This window comes from Microcaecilia unicolor, chromosome 9, assembly GCF_901765095.1.
Source record: "Microcaecilia unicolor chromosome 9, aMicUni1.1, whole genome shotgun sequence".
Lineage (NCBI taxonomy): Eukaryota > Metazoa > Chordata > Amphibia > Gymnophiona > Siphonopidae > Microcaecilia > Microcaecilia unicolor.
This window is the reverse complement of record NC_044039.1, coordinates 211,002,337-211,016,036: the sequence shown is the minus strand read 5'-3', so window position 1 is coordinate 211,016,036 and position 13,700 is coordinate 211,002,337. Positions and strand designations below refer to the sequence as shown.

Genomic DNA, 13,700 nt, shown 5'->3' with positions numbered 1-13,700 from the left:
CCAGGCCCACCCCCCCCTACCTGTTACAATTGTGCTGCTTAATGCTTAGTCGTCCAACCCCCCCAAACCCACTGTACCCACATGTAGGTGCCCCCTTCACCCCTTAGGGCTATAGTAATGGTGTAGACTTGTGGGCAGTGGGTTTTGAGGGGGATTTGGGGGGCTCAACACACAAGGGAAGGGTGCTATGCTCTTTTACCTTTTTTTTTTGTTTTTGTAAAAGTGCCTCCTAGGGTGCCCGGTTGGTGTCCTGGCATGTGAGGGGGACCAGTGCACTACGAATCCTGGCCCCTCCCAGGAACAAATGCCTTGGATTTATTTGTTTTTGAGCTGGGCGCTTTCATTTTCCATTATCACTGAAAAACAAAAACGCCCAGCTCACAAATTGTCGAATAAAACATGGACGTCTATTTTTTGCGAAAATACGGTTCGGTCCGCCCCTTCACGGACCCGTTCTCGGAGATAAACGCCCATGGAGATAGACGTTTTCGTTCAATTATGCCCCTCTATGTTACTGTCCAGCACTGAAAATGACTAATTACTTGTGGGCATTCCAAAATCTACGTGCGTGTTATAAAATATGGGCCAATGCACATAAATCTACATGCAGGGATGTCGACCAGCTTTTCGTTGGCATAAATGGACACAAGTAGATTCATAGTAACATAGTAAATGACGGCAGATTGTCACATTGTTTCTTCACCTTCATATTCTCTGACACCAACACCCCAAGGTCTGTTTTCTGAGTCGAGCTTACTAATCTCTCCCCTCCTATTCGGTATCTCTCTTTTGGGTTTCTGCACCCCAAATGCATCACTCTGCACTTCTTGGCATTACATTTTAACTGATTGTACCAATTAGAAACATTTATATATTTTTCCTTTATTTTTTTTTGTTTTTTTAAATAAGCTCTTTAATTTAATTACTATATAATACAGCCAACAAAGGCTGTAGCAACAGAATGTCAATAGTAGCAACATTCCATCTAGAATCTCCAATAGTAGCAACATTCCATGTAGAATTTCTAATAGGGAAAGGTTATCAATAGAAATCAAACAAAATAAAACATGGAAAAGAAAATAAGATGATACCTTTTTTATTGGACATAACTTAATACATTTCTTGATTAGCTTTCGAAGGTTGCCCTTCTTCCTCAGATCGGAAATAAGCAAATGTGCTAGCTGACAGTGTATATAAGTGATAACATTCAAGCATTACTATGACAGTCTGACAGGGTGGGAGGATGGGGGTGGGTAGGAAGTATGCATGGGGACATCAAAGCATATCATTATATTCTAACAGGGTGGGTGTATTAAGTTATGTCCAATAAAAAAGGTATCATCTTATTTTCTTTTCCATGTTTTATTTTGTTTGATTTCTATTGATAACCTTAAGAGTGGACTAACACGGCTACCACACTCCTCTACTTAATAGAGAAATGGAAATGGGACTTGATATACCGCCTTTCTGAGGTTTTTGCAACTACATTCAAAGTGGTCTACATATATTCAGGTACTTATTTTGTACCAGGGGCATTGGAGGGTTAAGTAACTTGCCCAGAGTCACAAGGAGCTGCAGTGGGAATTGAACTCAGCTCCTCAGGATCAAAGTCCACTGCACTAACCACTAGGCTACTCCTCCACTCCTTGCTTGAAAGAAGAGCTTAGGATCTAACTAGGACAGACAAACAGGACAAATAAGAGATAAGGGAATTACTAAGGTGGGGATGATAAAGCAAGGGTACTGAACAAGTGAGTAAGGGTTGGGAGTTAAAAGCAACATCAAAAAGGTGGGCTTTTAGCCTAGATTTGAAGACGGCCAGAGATGGAGCTTGGCTTCATTAGAGCAGCAGCAGCAAAACATAGCACTATGTTCTGTAATGACGGTAGCGCATTTGTTCAGATGAGGCGCTGTCTCTCTTATTTATTTATTTGTAACACTTATACCCCGCGCTTTCCCACTTATTAGCAGGTTCAATGCGGCTTACATAATATCTTAGAAGCTGACTCTGGCTTTCTGTGTGTTTATGCTGCTACAGGACAAGAAACCACAGCAAACCAGCTGGCGTTTACCATAATGGAACTGACGCGACAGCCAGAAATCATGACAAAGTGAGCAGCTTTCACATCTCAGTACAGTCCTTCATTGTCCTTATCATTGGTAAATCATCTGAGAGACAGAGAGGTTGAAACAGGATCAATGTGATCAATCATGGGCTCTACAGCCCCCTTTCGGGGTGAAATGTGAAAAATGAAATGTTTTAGACTTCATGGCCAAGTATGAAAGGTTTGATGGAAAGCACAAAAAGGAGAAAGGAGAAGTCACAGCGTGAGAGAACTTCTGTACTTTACTTATTCTGGAAGGTACTTCATTAGAAATTGTTGATAATCAAAGACATTGCAATACTAAATTTTTACAAATCAAAGACATTGCAATACTAAATTTTTACAAGAATGAAGACTTTTCTTATTGGTTTTCCATGTGAGTAATCTACATAAGTACATAAGTATTGCCACAATGGGACAGGCCAAGGTCCATCAAGCCCAGCATCCTGTTTCCAACAGTGGCCAATCCCGGTCACAAGTACGTGGCAAGGTCCCAAAAAAGTACAAAACATTTTATGCTGCTTATCCCAGAAATAGTGGATTTCCCCCAAGTTCATTTTAAGAATGGTCTATGGACTTTTCCTTTAGGAAGCTGTCCAAACCTTTTTTAAACCCTGCTAAGCTAACCGCCTTTGCCACATTCTCTGGCAACAAATTCCAGAGTTTAATTACACGATGAGTGAAGAAAAATTTTCTCCTTTTCATTTTAAATTTACTACTTTGTAGCTTCATTGAATTTTTGGAAAAGTTGCAAAGCTTCCTGTTCTTCTGAGTCTGACGTCCTGCACGTATAACGTGCAGGATGTCAGACTCAGAAGAACAGGAAGCTTTGCAGCTTGCAGGCAGCCTGCTGCAGTGGAAGAGAGGACCTCAGCTGGCGGGGGTTGGGGTCCCCCGCCAGCAAAGATCGGCGACGGGTTGGCGGCGGTAGGGGGGTCCAGGCCAAATCTGTGGGGGCCCAGGCCCCTGTGGCCCCACGCAGATACGCCCCTGTTTCCTTCTAAAAGATGGGCATCTACTGTAATCCCGAGTGTCAGGCATGCTTCGATTTCTCATCAGTGCTGTGACCTTCTTTTTCAGGCTCAGAGCAGAGGTGGATGAAGTTGTAGGTCTGAAAAGAGACATTAGTTTTGATGACCTGGGCAGACTCCAGTATGTGACTCAGGTACGGTGAACTCGAGCGTTTTGGCAGGGCTCATGAAGCATTATTTAGGTAGTGGCATCTCCTGAGCTTTTGCACCCTTTGTCTTTCACTACCCCAGGTTCTGAAGGAGTCTCTCAGGATGTATCCGCCTGCCCCTGGCACATCGCGCTATCTGCCAGAAGATGCTGTGATTGAAGGGATCAGGGTGCCTGCTGGCGTTGCTCTTGGTGTAAGTTACATCTCTGGTGCGTAGCCACAGGTGGGCCCACTTAGGACTCAGGCCCATCTAACAACAGCCTTCATTTAGTGGTAGCTGGTGGGGATCCCAAGCTCTGCCAGTTGAAGACCCCCCCCTGATGGTGCTGAAAACATTACTCTCCACTTCAGCAGTCTGAGCTTCCTAAGCTGGCACCTGCACATGCTCAGTTTTCGGCGCATGCCTACTGCCAAGGTGGAGAGCAGTGTTTTTCCGCCAGCTGAGAGATATATTTTTAAGTCGGTGGGGGAGGGGGTAGAACACTTGGTGCCCACCCACTTCTTGTCTAGGCCCACCCAAAATCTGCAGTCTAGCTACGCCCCTGGGTAAAAGGAGAGAAATTTTGCTAGAGCTGAACAGGCCTTAAAAAATTCAAGCCCAGCTCATTGTTTTGGCTCAGCTAATTGGCCCTGAAAGAATACAGACGAATTGAACTAGGTCCACTCTTGGCTAAATTCTGTAAATGGTGGCCAAATTTGGGCGCCCAAAAATTGAACGCTAAGTGCTTTTCTATAAATGGCCAGGGGTGTGCTGGTAAATTATTAACAACAGGCTCTTTCTCCAGACGTAGCCAGCTCTGCAGTTGGAAGGGCCAAGGGGGCGGGGGGGGGGGGGTGGTGAGCAACACTTGCCTCTCTCTCCTCCCTCCCTTCGTGCGGCACGCTAGGCATACCTTTGCTGGCAACCAATAAATGGACTGCCACCACTCCCAACGTCTTGCTCTGAGCAGCATGCTGAAACTTCTCACACATGCTGGAGAAGTCCCAGCCTGCTGCTCAGAGCTGGAAACAAGGAGTGGGGAGCAGCAGCAGTCTATTTACTTGGCTGGCAGGGCTCAGCATCCCCACCAGCAAAGTAAAAGAGAATTCAGCAGGGGGCCCAAGCCCACATTTTGGGAGCCAGTTGTTAAAGTAGCCATGGAGGGCCCTACTTTAACAACCGGCTCCCAAAATTATTAAAAACTTAACAACCGGCTCTTGCGAGCCTGTGAGAGCCTGCTCCAGCACACCACTGTAAATGGCGCTCAAAGTTGAATTCCGTTTATAGAACAGCGCTTAGTGCCAGGATTCGTGCCCAGGATTTACATCAACTGAAACATGGTGAAAATCTTTGTGTCTAAATTAGGTGTGAATCTGCCGTATTTTATAATACTGTGCGCAAATTCTTAAAATGCCCCTCCCATGGCCACACTGGATCTGCACATAAAAACGTATGCACAATCTTTATAGAATGCCAATTGATTGTTAGCGCTCAATTTATCAGCACTAGTTGGCTCATTACATTGCGCAAGTCATTTTGAGCGCCACAGAATTTGGAAGTCTGTTTTACAGTATTCATCATTGAAGGAAAAGTAGGGTTGGACCAAGATAACTTCCAGCAGCCCGGCGTAAAACAATCGGAATTTTTATTAACAAAGCTTTCAAATTTAGAAGCTTTGGATGCTTTGTCCCAAAAAATTCAAGATTGTTTTACGCCGAGCTGCTGGAAGTTATTTGGGTCCACAGTCAAGAAGAGAGTACAAGATGAAACAAATGACGATCAGCCGTGGGGACGAGGTCTTCAAGTCTTTATTGAGCGCACCAGTACGAATGGGATCCAACACACGGACCGTGTTTCGGTGGACAGAGCCACCTGCCTCAGGGGTCACAAGTATAACTCTGAGCCTGAAAACTGGCTAAGAAGGCTATTTCTGGTGCACAAAGGAAGGGACTGAGCTTGACTATGGACTGCTTCTTGGCTTTCTGCCTCTTCTCTCTGCTTTTCCCCTCAGCTTCCCGTTCTTTTCCTTTGGTCCTACTACATTTCCAATTGTTTTACAGGCTTCTTCAAGCTCAGTCCCTTCCTTTGTGCACCAGAAATAGACTTTTTAGCCATGTTTGTGATCCCTGAGGCAGGTGGCTCTGCCCACCGAAACACGACCTGTGTCGGGTCCCATTCGTACTAGTGCTTTCAATAAAAACTTGAAGACCTCGTCCCCACGGCTGGTCATCATTTGTTTCATCCTCTGCTCTCTTCTTGACTGCGGTTACGTACGTAGAGGCTCTTGTTCCAGTTATTTTGGCTCACTCCTACTTTTCCCTCAAGCTGCTCTTTACGTAAGGGTCTGTTCCTGTTTTCTCCGTTTTTTGGAATTTGTACACCGTAGTCATCCCCCATCTTGTTTCTACTATCCTACAAGCTCTTCCCACTGCCAGCCTGGTTTCCCAGCTTGCTAAAGCTCACCTCCCCTCCAAACTTTGGCTTTTCAGGGACTACTGAACAGGGGCGTAGCCAGACTTTGGCGGGAGGGGGGGGTCCAGAGCCCGAGGTGAGGGGGCACATTTTAGCCCCCCCTCCGCCATTGCCGACACCCCCCCTGCCATTGCCAACCCCCCCCCCCCCCGCTGCCGCCACCACCACCACCTTGACCCACCCCCGCTGCCAACCCTCCCCCGCCGTCACCTACCTTTACTGGCGGGGGACCCCAACCCCCGCCAGCCAAGGTCCTCTTCTTCCTTCGTTCTTTTTCTGAGTCTGGCGTTGTACATGCAGGACGTCAGACTCACAGAAACAGAACAAAGCCTTGCAGATCAGCCAGCAACGTGGCCGCTGGCTGAACTGCAAGGCTTCGTTCCGTTTCTGTGAGTCTGACGTCATCAGACTCAGAAACGGAACGAAGGAAGAAGTGGACCTCGGCTGGCGGGAGTTGGGGTCCCCCCGCCAGCAAAGGTAGGCGACGGCGGGTTGGCAGCGGGAGGGGGGGGTCGAAAAGGTCGTCGGCAGGGGGGAGTCGAGGGCCAAATCTACGGGGCCCCAGGCCCCCATGGCCCCACGTAGCTACGCCCCTGCTGCTGAATCTTTGACCTAGAGCTGCAGCAGCTTTATCAGGGTCCCCAAAACATCGGAGGAGCAACAACACATCCCTGAAGTGGATGTTGCTGCCACAGCTGCTGTTCTCCTTCCTTCTCATGGTGTATACTAATGGTTTAAGAAGAAAGCGCGGCACGAGGAGAGGAGGGACACTGACCATACACCCACCAGTCCAGTGCCAGGCTCTGTGTTGCTGCTATGGTTGTGAGGGCAGAGGTAGAGCTGAGATATGGGGGAACTGAGTGAGGAAGAAGGGAGTGGAGTGGAACAAAGAAACGGAGAGAAGGAGGCTGAGAATTATGGCGGTGAGAGCTGAGGGAGCACTGTGTACCTCAAAATTCTTGTGTGTTTGTAGTTCGACACCTACGTCATGGGAAGGCTGAATAAATTCTTCAAGGATCCATATACGTTTGATCCGGAAAGATTTAGTCCCAATGCTCCCAAGTAAGTCGAGTGTTTCTCTTTTTTTAATTAATTAATTTTTGCACATCATGACAGTGTCCGCAAAAAGGGCTCCTGCTTACTTGTGGCTGCACCACTGACCGGCACTGAAATTTACTTTCATTTTGTGACTTAAACTCATATAAAAGCCCAACGTTCTTGGGCTGTGGCCCAGACAAATTGTAAACGAACAGAATACACAAAGGTGGTCAGATATACAAAAAAAAAAAGGGGTGGGGGGTGGCCACTGATGTTCCAACTCAGGAATATTTATGGATAGAGCATAACATAATACAAAAATACCCTAAAGATAACTCGACGCAGTCCTGCGTTTCGGCGCTGCTGCGCCTGCTTCAGGAGTCTAATAATTTATGGGTGGATCAATATGCCAACTTGAATAGATGTCAAAGATACAGCAAACATGCGAAACGATCACCATCAAAGACAATTTGCAAAACTAACTCTATCTGTAACCTATTCTATGGAGGTGGAGGAGTGGCCTAGTGGGGAACTGAGGAACTGAGTTGGATTCCCACTTCAGGCACAGGCAGCTCCTTGTGACTCTGGGCAAGTCACTTAACCCTCCATTGCCCCATGTAAGCCGCATTGAGCCTGCCATGAGTGGGAAAGCGCAAATGTAACAAAAATAAAATAGATACTATTGGAGATTCTACATGGAATGTTGCTACTATTGGAGATTCTACATGGAATGTTGCTATTACTTGAGATTCTACATGGAATGTTGCTACAATTGGAGATTCTACATGGAATGTTGCTAGTGGAGGAGTGGCCTAGTGGTTAGGGTGGTAGACTCTGGTCCTGGGGAACTGAGTTCAATTCCCACTTCAGGCACAGGCAGCTCCTTGTGACACTGGGCAAGTCACTTAACCCTCCATTGCCCCATGTAAGCCGCATTGAGCCTGCCATGAGTGGGAAAGCGCGGGGTACAAATGTAACAAAAATAAAATAGATACTATTGGAGATTCTACACGGAATGTTGCTACTATTGAGATTCTGTTGCTACTATTGGAGATTCTACACGGAATGTTGCTATTCCACTAGCAACATTCCATGTAGAAGCCTGCGCGGCCACATTGGTGATCTGCAAGGGCCGACTTCTACATGGAATGTTGCTAGTGGAATAGCAACATTCCATGTAGAATCTCAAATAGTAGCAACAGTGGAGGAGTGGCCTAGTGGTTAGGGTGGTGGACTTTGGTCCTGGGGAACTGAGTTCGATTCCCACTTCAGGCACAGGCAGCTCCTTGTGACTCTGGGCAAGTCACTTAACCCTCCATTACTCCATGTAAGCCGCATTGAGCCTGCCATGAGTGGGAAAGTGCAGGGTACAAATGTAACAAAAATAAATAAATAAAGAAAAGAATATGTTTCCCAACTCTGGTCTGACTCAGATTTTGCTTTTTTTTTTTTTCTCATTTGTCTAGACCTGACTACTGCTACTTCCCATTTGCCCTTGGGCCTCGCTCCTGCCTCGGGCAGGTGTTTTCACAGGTAAGGAACAGGCCTGACTGGTGAACATCTTTTGTCTTAGGCTTTCATCAGGGATATCAGGGACAGAATTAAAAATGATGCAAGTGAATGAAAAAGATTTCTCCTCCCAATGGATTTGTCACTTTGTTTGGCATCAGTTTTAGGAATTGTGCCTCTCTTTAATATACGACTAGCGAAATAGAAGCATTTCGCTTGCTTTTGAGCTATTTGTATCAGAGACGTGGGTACAGTGAAATAATAAATGGTGAAATACCGCTGGTCCTATGGACCGTTGCATCAGATTTCACTGAGGACCAGGGCTGCCGAGAGACTGAGCCGGGCCCAGGGCAGGGCCGATGCCGCCCCCCCCCCCCTGGATCGTCGCCGCTCCCACTCTCCTCCCCCCAGGATCGCCACTGCCGCGACTGAGATACCTTGGGGTTGGCGGGAATCCCGAGGCCCCACCAGCGGAAGAATCCAGTGCTGCTCTTCACTCCATGCCTGCCCCTGCGGCTGCTTTTTTCTCTCGTCACGCATGCTCAATTTCAAAACCGAGCATGTGCCTGAGGGGGAAAAGCAGCCGCTCGGCATGGCGGTAGAAGCGAGCGAAGAGCAGCAGCGCTGGAGGGGGGTCCGGTGCTGGAGTTTTCTCTCTCCTGCTCCTGTTGGGGACCGTCAGGTGCAGGAGAGAGAGAGACCCTGGCGCTGGGCCCCCCTTGGAGGCCAGGCCCAGGGAATATTGCCCCCCCTACCCCCCCTCTCGGCAGCCCTGCTGAGGACACCTCTACAATAAAAACTCCAGATTATCTGAAGTGTTGATGTAAAGCTTTGCATAAAAATCTGTGAAGTGGAAAAGTCTTTAGTGCATGATTTAGGGAAGCTGGTACACAACATCACATCATTGCAAGAGCAGAGCGAATGTATGGTAATACATCACCACATGCCAAGTTCTCAATGCATGCTTTATTAACAAATGAGAGAGCCTGGCATAAACCTTAACAGAGAAATGCCAACAGTCTCCCTTATCATAGACCTGTTGGCTGATATCACATCTCACAACTGACTGACTCTTCGTGGCTGTTTGGCTAAGATTGAGAACCTGGACAGTATGACAATTTTAAAACAGGGCACCCGACCCTACTGTGCACACGACACTGGGTTTCAGCCCTGATCAACTGGGAGCATAAAACCTTCTGGAAAAAGAAAAACAATTAAGAATGACAACCCTAACTAGCATGTCAGCCCTTCTTATACCTGTAAGAGAACCCTCCATTGATGGGAAAGAGATTGTGTGACAAATGAATTCATTGTAAGAAGGATGTCCTAAAACGTCTGCAAGTGGCCCAAATTACAGCGGCTAGGCTTGTCCTCAAGGTATCGTGTTTTGATAGAGCCACTCTAATATTATGCCAGCTGCACTGGCTGCCCATTAAATCCAGGATTATTTTTAAATTATGAGTTTTTGTTTTTCAAATATTATATGACATGACACCGGATTACATCAGTCCTTAATAACTGTTCCCCTATGCAAGATAACCTCTGGTTTCTAGGGACTACCTTAGACTTCATCTTCCAGATTGCAAGAGAATGCGGTAGAAGTCAGTTCACTCTACAGACTTTAGATACCAAGGTGCTAAGTGGTAGAACTCGCTGCCAATGGCAATCAAGGGTCAGCCTGGTATTTGGTATTTCGCAAAAGACTGAAGTCTTTCCTTTTTGAGAGGTTTCTATCCATTGATGGAGTGTGTTAGATCATAATTGTCCATCAATGGTTTATTGTTTAATTCTTATTTGTGCTACTCTGCTGTTTCTTGATATTTTGTTTATGGTATTGTAAACTTGCCTGTCATTTTATTTATTGTAAGCCACATTGAATTAGAGTATGTTCGGGATAATGTGGGGTATAAACGTCAAATAAAGTAAATAATAAATTGTGATGCACAGATCAGAGTTTTGAAACAAGCTTAGCGTGAAGTCAAACACCTTCAAAACTGAAATGCTCCCCCCCCCCACACACACACTTATATATAATACTACTACCCCTGAAAAGAAGGAAACTTTTTTTCTGCCTTTTCACTCTCCACCTTGCCTCCCCCACCCCCCACCATGATAATATGCCTGTGAGATGATGGGAAGTTTCTGAGGTGCATCTTCAGCTGACCTCCCTGAATGCAGCACCAATGCCAAAAGGTGCCACACTGGGAAAAACCAAGGGTCCATCAAGCCCAGCATCCCGTCCATGACAGTGGCCAATCCAGGCCAAGGGCGAGCTTCCCAAATGTACAAACATTCTATACATGTTATTCCTGGAATTGTGGATTTTTCCCAAGTCCATTTAATAGTGGTTTATGGACTTGTTCTTTAGGAAACCGTCTAACCCCTTTTTAAACTCAGCTAAGCTAACCGCCTTCACCACGTTCTCCATTTGGAATTAATCCAAATGGAGAGCAACTGCAGGACACTGGCAACATCCACAGCTAAGCTGACTGGTTTCCTTCCTCTCTGTGGAATCTTGCTTCTCCTTTCACTTTTTAATTTACATTAGTCAAATTCTTTATACACCACATACCAATGGTGTTTATTAGTGTTAGATGCCTTGGGGAAAATGTCCCAACGAATTCAATACATGTAATGGCAGGGGGATCTACTAATATCTAATCTCTGAAAGGGGTCAGAAATACACCCCCACATACAGATGGCTGCCTATCGTTCCAGGGTGTCTTGTGCCTCTAAAGCAGGGATCCTCAAGCTGATCCTCGGGACACACCTAGCCAGTCAAGTTTTCAGGATATCCACAAAGAATATACACAAGATAGATCTGCAGTCATTGAAGGCAGTGTATGCATCTATCTCATGATTATTCATTGTAGATATCCTGAAAAACTGGCTGGTGTGTTCCAAGAACCGGATTGAGAACTCCTGCTCTAAAGGTAGAAACGATGAGGGTCAGTCTTCCCTAGTCCTGCCACCCAAGTTCCCTGGCCACGTTCTCACCGGCAGTTTATTGTTTGCTTCTCTTGTAGATGGAGGCAAAGGTGGTGCTGGCGAAGCTTTTGCAGAGGTTCGAGTTCAGTTTGGTTCCTGGACATTCCTTCGAGATCCTGGACATAGGCACGCTTAGACCACGAGACGGTGTGGTGTGCACCGTGAAACCACGTGTGGATGCCTTTATGAAAAATGATACCGTGCAGTCTGCTTAGAGAAAGCTCGGCAGATGATATCAGAAGATTGTTTCATCTTGTGTTAGCTACGCTTTGTGCAACCCTGATGGCAAATACCGATAGTCAGGGCCTTCTGTTCTGCTCAATTTACTTCTTGGGACAATAACACATGACCCCCACTTTCTCAACTCAACGCTGCACTTGTCCCATGCACCTTCCGCTAAACCAAGAGAAATAAAGGTTAACGAATAAAATAATAATATAAGGTGCTGTCTTTTTATCGAACTAACGTAATGCATTTTTGGACTAGATTCTGCGAAATAACATGGTTAAGTCGACAAAGATCAAATGTCAAGCTTGCTGGAAAGCATGAAAATACATTGCATGGATTACTGAGCTATATACCAGGGCTATAATGTGTCTGTTGAAAATGGAAATCCAACTGACTGAATTATCTGATGAGTTCTGTAAAGGCCTTCCACCGTAGACTGGGCTGAAAGGCTTTGCTAAAGTTGTGTAGCAGTAGAAAGGTTGCAGGGTATTTTTCTACGAGGACGCTGCCTCTCCCCAAGCCTTGCTGAGCTTATCTAGTAGCCCCATAATTATGGATTTAGGCTATTTACTGACCTTTCCAAATTCTCGTTCAAGGTGAACTACAGTTCAGGTACACTAGGTAGGTCCTTGCCGCAGAGGGCTTGCAATCTAACTCGGGGCAATGGAGGGAAAAGTATTGCATCCAAGGTTGACGAGGAGCATCAACGGGAGATGTGGGATCTGAGTACTAGCGTTCCTGATTTTTAGACCTCTGCTCTGACCATTAGGCTACTACCCTGTTCCTGTAGTGCCCAATGGCATTAGTGTTACCAGGGAAAGCCATGCAGGAATCCAGGAACTCAACGCCAAGGACATTTAGGTCCCCATATTCAAAACTGGCTCCTGACCAGTTAAATAGCATTTTAGCTTCTCATCACGGATATTCAGCGGGAGATAACTGGTTATCTTCCGCTGAACATCCATGGTTAGCAACTAGCCACTAACTAGCTATATCGCACGGCAAAACTGTGGATATTCAGCGCCAAACCAGCTACATTTAGTGGTTAGAATACGCTGCTTAAATAGCAGGTCTATCTTTAACCGCTAAGCACTTAACCATTTAACACTGAATGTCAGCTTAACTGGTTAAGTTACTGCCGTCAAAAATGAAACCGGATATTCAATGCTGGTCGCCAGAAATGGCCTGGCATTGAAAATCTGGGTTTAACGCCCGTGACGGACATCAAAAGCGCTGCCCCCTGGCTGAATTTCAGAGTGTTAGGGGCTAAATCCATAAGGAACTACCTACTTTTAGGTGGCAGGGAAGCACATAAATGGCCTCTTAAGGAATACTGACTAGCGGGAAGTATTCACCATGGGCAGAATGGCCAGACACTATCGTTTCCACACGTTTGTGGGCATTTACACCAGCCATAGGGCTTGGAAAGTGATTGCACATTTTACTGTAAGTGTATTTTCTGCCTGTTGCATGAGTGCTCTACACTGAAAAGATAGCGCCTAGTTTTCTTTCTAGAACAGACTTGAAATTGGCGCCTGCTCACCCTCATATCTAGGTAATTTAGAATTACCGTCCACTTGCTATGTTCTAGCACTCTGCACATCTAGACCTCCTGCCTCACTAGCATTTCATGGGTGTTTGCTCATTTTCAGAGATGAAGTTGGAGAGGGACAGAGAGGCTGTGGGAAGGCCAAGAGAAAGATGGAGGGACACAGAGAGAGCAAAGAGCAGAGGAAGAAATAGGCAAGGAAGGAGGGCTGCAGGTTCTAAGCAACGCAAGAATGTAAAGAGCCCATCAGATCCATTCAATCTTTATTCAATATCTTGATACTCTGACTAGTCATTTCTCAAATTGATTACTGCAACTGCCTTTATCAAGGCATCCGGGTCAAGGACCGCCATAGACCTCAGCTTGTATAACCACTATCAAGGTAATCAATCACCTGAAGAAATATAATCACCACACCATATCTGAAACAATCTCACTGGCTTCCAGGCCCTCACCGAATCACCTTTAAGATACTACTAGTTTTCAAGACACGTGCTGCGTCCGAACCCTGCTACCTTCTACGGTACCTGATCCCCCTACTGTCCTACATGAGTATTAAGACCAGCTCAACTTCAGCTTCTCAACATGCCTTCCCCTTGGGAGAACTTCTATGAACACAGTAGGTACACCATGTCCTCTGTCCAAGGACCT

General features: G+C 46.1%; 1 pseudogene; it reads left to right on the top strand.

Moving 5' to 3' along the window:
- LOC115477138 overlaps window positions 1-11,708 on the top strand; it is a 75,356-nt pseudogene extending 63,648 nt beyond the window's left edge.
- The last annotated feature ends 1,992 nt before the right edge of the window (window positions 11,709-13,700 follow it).